Raw genomic sequence first — 9,165 nt, 5'->3', positions numbered from 1 at the left:
AGTCTGACACTGTTTCCACTGTTTCTCCATCTATTTCCTATGAAGTGATGGGACTGGATACCATGATCTTCGTTTTCTGAATGTTGAGCTTTAAGCCAACTTTTTTACTCTCCACTTTCACTTTCATCAAGAGGCTTTTTAGTTCCTCTTCACTTTCTGCCATAAAGGTGGTGTCATCTGCATATGTGAGGTTATTGATATTTCTCCCGGCAATCTTGATTCCAGCTTGTGTTTCTTCCAGCCCAGCGTTTCTCATGATGTACTCTGCATATAAGTTAAATAAGCAGGGTGACAATATACAGCCTTGACGTACTCCTTTTCCTATTTTTACCAGCGTTTAATTGAGGGTGCCCAACTTCATGTATGTAAATCTGTTTTCCTTCATCAGCATCCCAACTTTTATCAGGATGAAATTCAGTCACCACTCTAATGGCAAGAACTTGGCTATCTTGTATCTACTTGTATATACTTGGCTATCTTGTATCTACTGATACATCCCCAGAAAACAGAGTACTCAGTAGGCACTCAACAAATATTTGTTAAATGAGTGGATAAGCATTTGGCCTGGACTCTGACCCAAAACAGGCAATCAGCACATTGTGGTCACTCACAACAAGCCCAGATGCCACTATCTTAACCTGTCAGAATCTGTATCTTGTAATCCAGCCATTTACATCTTTGCCATGATTCCCCAAGTACAGTAATGTATGTATTGAGTGTCTAGTATGAGAATAGGCCTGTTCTGAGCATCCCTGGTGGATATGAAAGAGGGCTACTGCACAAACTCTGCCTTCAGCCTAGTGACGGCTCTTATAGGATTTCGTTGTACATACAGAATAATTAAAAGAGGAGATGAGATGAGCCAGAATGTGGGCCAGGAGTCTCACTGAGAAGTGAGATCAAGAAGGGAAAAGCAGAAACACGGAAGGCTTGTTAAAGAAGGAGGCCCCCAGCAAGAGATTTGAAGGATGAAGACTCTTTCAGCATGCAGAGGCGAGGAGGCTTCGAGGCCAGATGATAAACAAGGATCCAGGCTTGCTTTTACTCTTAAGACTATTGGCCTAATGTGCTACTTGACCACAAGACAATTGCATTATATATTCATGATTTCCCTCACCCAGACTATTTTACTTGCTCATTGGCAATGATTCCATATGCTAGTGTACTGGTTTCTAGAAAAGCTCTCCTTTTCCTCTTAGGATTGGAAACCCCAGGGGAAAAATGTGAAATCCAGAACATTCAGCCAAGTCAGGCTTTCATTTCAGTTCTAAATCAAGCTAAGTGGTTTATGTTCAGATTCACAACTAATTCTTCAGTTTTTTGAGTGCAGACACACTGGAGAGTGAGAAGAAAAGTGGGGTTCCTTCTGTCCAGTTGGTACATGTAATTTTGCACACAAATACAGGAGCTCTCAGAACACCTGTAGCCCATCCAATGACTCCTAGGGTCATACTGTGAACCCCTTGCATCAGAAGTTGACCCTGAAGAGTAGCCAGCAAACTGCAGCCTTCAAATTCTGTAATTGTTATAATCTCCTTGGCCTGAAAAGGATTATTTTGGGCATTTTGCAACTGGCTACAAAATCTGAATCTTTCCGGTTTACTTCTTTCAAGAGATGATGTCCTTTCTCACTCACTACCTGTCCAAGTTCCTACCTAAAAATCACAACCAAAAGAGTGTGTAGGTGTGTAAGTTAAGATAATACCAACTGCTATAACAAATCAAGTCTAAGGACTTCCCTGGTGGTCCAATGGTTAAGAATCCGCCTTCCAATGCAGAAGATGGAGGTTCAGTCCTTGGTCTGGGAACTAAGATCTCACATGCCCCAGGGCAACTACTGAACCCTCCCACGCTGAAGCCTTATGTGCCACAATTAGTGAGCCCTGCAGGACCCAATTAATATTCCGCATGATGAAATGAAGATCCTGCATGTCTCAACTAAGACCAGACTCAGTCAAATAAACAAACAAAAAACAAATCAAGTCTGTCATCTCGAAGACTTCACATCATTTATTCACAGCTTATGTAACATTCCAATGCGACTGTTTCTGGTCAGCAGATGAGGCTCTCACAGCCCGTCTGGGAATCCAGGCTCCATCCACATCAAAGCTCTGCATTTTCTGAAGAGTTGTCATGCTATTTTTTCCATCTTGGGGAAAGAAAGGATAATGAGGGAGAGGATTTTATGGGTTAGACTGGGAGTGGTGTGCACCACTTCCTCACATTCTTACAGCCAGAATTCAATCATATAACCATCTGTAATTGCAAGGGAGGCTGGAAATGTTATCCCTGCACCCAAGAGGAGAAAGCTTATTGGTGAACAGGTGTCCTACCTTGCCCACAATGGATGACTACAGCTATTTCCAAACTACTCTTGGGCAAGCCGTTCAGAGTCCTCACTAGCCATTCTTCTTCCTCCTTTTGTAGACTCAGCCTCTAAGGAGTTCTGCCACTACCAAGAAGGAAGCCCTTTGCCCAGGCATCAGACAAGTGAGACTTCAAATCCAAGCTCTGCCAGTAACGAGCAATATGTTCCTGGAAGTTCATCTCTGTGCCTCAGCTTTCTCATCTATAAAGTGGACCACAACAATAGCTCTAACCTCATGATATTGCTTATTTAACTTATATGCAGAGTACGTCATAAAACTGCTGGGCTGGATGAATCACAAGCTAGAATCAAGATTGCCCAGAGAAATATCAACAACATCAGATATGCAGATGATACCACCCTAATGGCAGAAAGTGAAGAAGAACTAAAGAGCCTCTTGATGAAGGTGAAAGATGAGAGTGAAAAAAGCTGGCTTAAAACTCAACATTCAAAAACTAAGACCATGACATCCTATTCCATCACTTCATGGCAAACAGATGGGGAAAAATGGAAACAGTGACAGATTTTATTTTCTTGAGCTCCAAAATCACTGTGGATGGTGAATGCAGCCATGAAATTAAAAGACGCTTGCTCCTTGGAAGGAAAGCTATGACAAACCTAGACAGCATATTAAAAAGTAGAGACATTACTTTGCCAACAAAGGTCCATATAGTTAAAACTATGGTTTTTCCAGTAGTCATGTACAGATGTGAGAGCTGGACCATAAAGAAAGCAGAGCACTGAAGAACTGATGCTTTTGAACCGTGGTGTTAGAGAAGACTCTTGAGAGTCCCTTGGACTGCAAGGAGATCCAACCAGTCGATCTTAAAGAAAATCAACTCTGAATATTCATTGGAAGAACTGATGTTGAAGCTGAAGTTCCAATACTTTGGCCACCTGATGCAAAGAGTCAACTCACTGGAAAAGACCCTGATGCTGGAAAAGACTGAGGATTGGGGATGGGGAGGGGGGAGAAGGGAGTGACAGAGAATGAGATGGTTGGATGGCATCATTGACTCAACGCACATGAATGTGAGCAAACTCTTCAAGATAGTAAAGTACAGGGAAGCCTGGTGTGCTGCAATCCATGAGGTTGCAAAGAGCCAGACACAACTTAGAGACTAGACAACACCACCAGTATAACACTGGTGGGCTACATGAGAAGGCACAAGTAAAGTTCTTAGCCTGATGGTTGATGAGTTGTAAGCACTCAAATAATCTAATACCAATGCTACTGCTAATAATACTTAAAACAAAAACAAAGCTATTATTATGGGGCTTCCCTGGTGGCTCAGACAGTAAAGAATCCACCTGCAATGCAGCAGACCTGGGTTCGATCCTGGGGTTGGGAAGATTCCCTGTGAGGAAATGGCTACTCACTCCAGTATTCTTGCCTGAAGAATTCTATGGACAAAGGAACCTGGTGGGCTACTGTCCATGGGGTCACAAAGAGTCGGACATGACTGAGTGACTAACACCTTTGCTTTTGCTTACACTTCCTTTCTTTATAGACTAGTCCAGATTTTGAAAATGAAGAATCTAAGAGATAAGCCAAGGCTTCTGTAAGAATTTTGATTAAATGTGATAAAGGTTTGGCCTGGGGTAAAATGAAGAAGAATTCCAGTGTTCAACAAGTACTTTTATGACCATTAACTTAGATCTGAAAGAAATCAAGAATAAATAATTTTGGGACTTCTCTCGTAGCTCAGTGGCTAAGACTCTGTGGTTCCAGTGCAGGGAGTGAGAGTTCGATTCCTGGTCAGACAACTAAAATCCCACATGCCACGTGGTGCAGCCAAAAAAAATTTTTTTTCATAAATAATTTCAAGATTTAACAATACCATTAATGGGGAGAGGAAAGTAAAGAACCTATAGAAGTTGCAAATGGTCCAGATCTCCAGTTCAGAGGTTTTTCCAAGTCACCAGTACTTCTAGGTAAAATTAAGATCTATTTGTTCTCAGCCTTCAGATCTCTTGCTGCATTTCACATTTCACGGTCTACCTGGTTTTCTTCTCACTACGAGGATCATTCTGACTTCTTCCCCAGCGAGGCTCCTTCCACTGATCAACCATGGCCTTCATTCAGTCCTGCCCTGAATCCCTCCCTCAAACTTCAGCTCAGCCTCCAGCTCAGCCTTGTCACTCGAGTTGTCCAGGGAACATTTCCACTAAGATCCTGTGACCTTTGACACCTAAATGAGTTCCTTTTTGCCAAATAGGCTGCCTTTCTCAATTATCCCCTTTCTATCAATACCCCGCCACAAGGGTCATGCAGTGAGGACACAGAGCCCAGAGAACTTTCAGTCTTAACAACTAACCAGGAAAAGCTGCAGTGCAGCTATAAAGCATCCTCCAAGCATGAAATGGCAAACAGCTCTAATTTCCAAAGACAGGTATTAGAAAATGTCAGTAGGGCTCTAAGCTTACTTCTTAGTTCATCTTGCAAAAGTGTAAAGCCAATACCTTGTCTGGGATAAGGCTCCAGTACAGAGAGTTCCAGTACTGCTTTTTAGAGTAAGATAGGCTCAAATAAGGGCTTCCCAGGTAACACTAGTGGTAAAGAATCTGCCTACCAATGTAGGAGACACAAAAGAAGCAGATTAGATCCCTGGGTCAGGAAGATCCCCTGGAGGAGGGCATGGCAACCTACTCCAGTATTCTTGCCTGAAGAATCCCATGGATAGAAGCCTGGCAGTTCTTAGGGTTACAAAGAGTCAGACACAACTGAAGCAACTTAGCACCCACACACTCAGGCTCAAATAAATTAACATTCCCTTCTCAGCTGACTCATTACCTAGAACACAAACTTTGCATGCCTGTTTGAATACAGACAGGAGAGAGGACAATGAAAAGGAAGGAAGGAATATACACAACTTGCTAACATGAGTGTAACAGCACCTCTCTTAAAAAACAAAAACAGCAAAAAGAACATTGTAGAAGATCAATATTCCATTTTTACAACCCAAGCTCCTATCTATATTGTAGTAAACCAAATTTTAATTGTTTGCCGTGTCCCTTCTGATATTTGATCACTTTAGCTCTAAAGATGCTTTAAAAAAAAAAAAATTAAGTATAGTAGATTTACAACTTTGTATCATTTCAAGTATATAGCTTCCCTGGTGGCTCAGTCCATAAAGAATCTGCCTGCAATGAAGGAGACTGCCTGCAATGCAGGAGACCTGAGTTCAACCCCTGGGTTTGGAAGACCCCTGGAGAAGGAAATGACAATCCACTCCAGTATTCTTGACTGGGAAATTCCACGGACAGAGGAGCCTAGCAGGCTACAGTCCACTGGATCACAAGACATGACTTAGCAACTAAACCACCGTCACCACCAGGAATACAGCAAAGTGATTCAGTTACACAAACATGTGTATATTCTTTTTCAGATTCTTTCCATAACAGATTATTAGAAGATATTGAATATAGTTCTCTGTGCTATACAGTAGGTCCTTGTTGTTTATCTATTTTATATATAGTAGTACGTATCTGTTACTCCCAAAGCCCTAATTTATCCCTGTCTTTCCTTCCCCTTTGTTAACCATAAGACTGTGTTCTATAGCAGTGAGTCTGTTTCTGTTTTTTAAATAAGTTCATTTGTATCCATTTTTAGATTCCACATTTAAGTGGTACCCTTTGATACTTGTCTTTCTGATTTATTTCACTTAGTATGATAATCTCTAGGTCCATCATGTTGCTGCAAATGGCATTATTTCATTCTTTTTGTGACAAATATTCCACTGTATACATATCACACCTTTAGCCATTCATCTGTCCATGGACACTTAGGTTGCTTTCACGTCTTGGCTACTGTAAACAGTGCTGCTATGAACATTGGGTACATGTATGTTTTCAAATTAGATTTTCCAGTTTTTCCGGCTATATGCCTAGTAGTGGGATTGCTGGCTCATATGGCAGCTCTATTTTTAGTTTTTTAAGAAACCTCCATACTGTTCTCATAGTGGCTGCACCAATTTACATTCCCACCAACATTGTAGGAGGGTTCCCTTTTCTCCACACCTTCTCCAGCATTTACTATTTATAGACTTTTTGATGATGGTCATTCTGACTGGCAAGAGATCATTGTTTTGCATTTCCCTAATAATCAGCAATACTGAGCAAAAGGATGGTTTTTGAAGTGCAAGGGTCTTAAACTGGAAGTTGCAGTACTTTCTGAAAGACACATTGGTAGTAATGGGCACTGGAGTGGGGGAGGTCGAGGGGTAACTCGTTTCCTTCTACTCAGTTCCTCATTATAACTGTCCTTTTGCAATTTTCTCAGTTATATTTTAAACAGTTCTGAAGCTACACTGATGAATCTAGGTTTTTTTTACATTAAAATTTGTCCTTGTGGAACAAAGTCACAGCTGGCGATTGTGGCAAGATGATATGCCCATGGAGGGATAATGTGCTGCAGCCTTTTTCTTTGCAGTGTTTTAGCTCTCAAGTGTGAAATAATTACAACAAACATCATCTGAGGCCAAAAAAAAAAAAAAAAGTGATGAATGCAGAAATTATAATTCAAACATGTGGCATTTCCTTCCAAACGAGTGCCCATTACCAGTGCCCATTACTACTAATGTGTCGTTAGAAAAGTACTGCAACTTCCACTTTAAGACCCTTGCACTTCAAAAACCATCCTTTTGCTCAACATTGCTAATTATTAGAGAAATGCAAATTTCCTTCCTTCCTTTAAGAGCACACTCATCTATGGCAGATGGCTTGGTGAGCAAATCGTTCTGCCTGCTATAGGCATAAGGACAGCATGCTCTTATTAAAGCTGCTTTGTAACCCATAATCCAGTGAAGAAAAGAATGTTAGGACCTTCATCCTATCCAACCCCTTGTTAAAGAGCTGATAATGAACAGAAAAAGTGAAAATCACAAACTGCTTCACCTCCAACACACTGTCTCAATCAGCACGGAGTATGATTTCAGGGGAAATAACTTCAGCAATCCTTTGACTCTCTAAGTTAGGTGTATACTTGGGTGATACAGGCAATTGAGAAACTTTCAGAACAGAGCCAACCTCTGGGAGCCTGAAAGCTTGAGTTTAAATGATACAACACCGCCACCTAGAGGTCAAGCAATGAGGAACTGGACACTGCAGCCAAACGGGTAAAAAGCTTGACAAGCTTACCGCCCAGCCAGGAAAAGCATCATTGCCTTCACGTCAAAGCTGCAATGAGAGACATTTAAATGAGTCTGGGTTTTCCTCAACATATGGGATATTGGAGAAATCCTACAGAGTAGAAAATATGCTTCCCCCATCACAACCTACAAAGACAGGTGCTGAGCAAGTCACCAAAAAAGAGGGCAGAGAACAAACCCACCCATGGTGCTAGGGAGGCTCAGTGGTTAGAGGGCTTTTGTAGAAGTTAGGACATTTAAGCTGACCTTGGTAGGATGAACAGAATTTCTATATGCCAAGGGAAGCAGATTCCGAGCTGAAGGACCAGCATGAACTACTAATTTCAATTATGAAAATATACAAGATTTACTCATCACCAGTTCATTATAGGTTATATTAAGCCACTTGGAAAATGGAATAAAAAATCATATTTCCAATTCCACAGAAAACATTCCAGTAAAATGTCCTTCTGTGTACTTATTTAACATGCTGTCATGCCTGTCTGCAGCCCAATGAACTACAGCCCACCAGGCTCCTCTGTCATGGGATTCTCCAGGCAAAAATATCAGAGAGGGTGGGCATTTCCTCCTCGAGAGGATCTTCCCAACCTAGGGACTGAACCTGAGTCTCCTGGACTGGCAGGCAGGTTGTTTACCACTGAGCCACCTGTGAAGCCCATGCTCTTGAAAAGGCGTTTCTTAAAACAATCAAACTTAGGAACATAAACCAAGGTAATCAGACTTCTTTACTGCAGGTCTTCTCAAAGAATTTAGTATTTTACTGTACACAGTAAATCTCCGAGAACTACAGAATGTGGTTTCCAAACTTCACAGAATTTGTTTTCTGCACAATTTTCCATGAGCAAACCCTCCCTCCCTATGAAGGAAGTGAGGTAAAGTGATGGTTGAAGGATGCAGGTTCTAGAATCAAACTGCATGGACTCCACCGCTACACCTCCACAGGCCTGTTTCCCCACCTGCAAATAGAACTAGAGGCCCTAGCTCACCAGGTACTGTGAAGATTACGAGGTAATACACACAAACACCTGAAATAATTAGTAGTTGCTGCCCCTTCATGTCCCTCCCGCCACGCTCTTTACGGCTAGACCCTCAGCTCCATAGGACCAGTTTGAGCACTACTAATGGAAATGCACTCCAGCTTTGCCCAGCTGCTGCCTACAGTCCCTTGGAAGACTCTGTTCCTTCAAGGTCTCTGGGAAACAAAGGAGGAATGTTTCAAGTTACTTTGGTAGCTTAGATGAAAAATAACAATATTCACTAATTAACCTCTTCTGGATATAACTCTAAGAGCTGTCAGCATTTACAAAACAAAACAGGACCGATACAGAACCTTAACAAAGCCCACGAATCACACACATTAAGCTTGTGACAATCATAATTTTATCTTTCAAGTCATTTGTTTCTGTGTGTACACACAGAATCCTAAATGTAGGAGGGAAATATATACAATTCCAAATACCTTGAACATTCGGTTATTGAGACATTATTACATAAGTGTGTCTGTGTACATATATGCACATGTATGTATGAATGTGTGTGAACAGGAGAGGCAGTGTTATGTGAAACAGTTCCAACACCCTGCTGCAAAAGATGATCAAGGTATTCTTCCACCATGTCTGCCAGCTCTCTGAGGTAGCCTGGTGCATA

This window comes from Bison bison, unplaced genomic scaffold (assembly GCF_000754665.1).
Source record: "Bison bison bison isolate TAMUID 2011002044 unplaced genomic scaffold, Bison_UMD1.0 scf7180017864484, whole genome shotgun sequence".
In the NCBI taxonomy this organism is placed as follows: Eukaryota; Metazoa; Chordata; class Mammalia; order Artiodactyla; family Bovidae; genus Bison; species Bison bison.
This window is presented reverse-complemented; position numbering follows the sequence as displayed.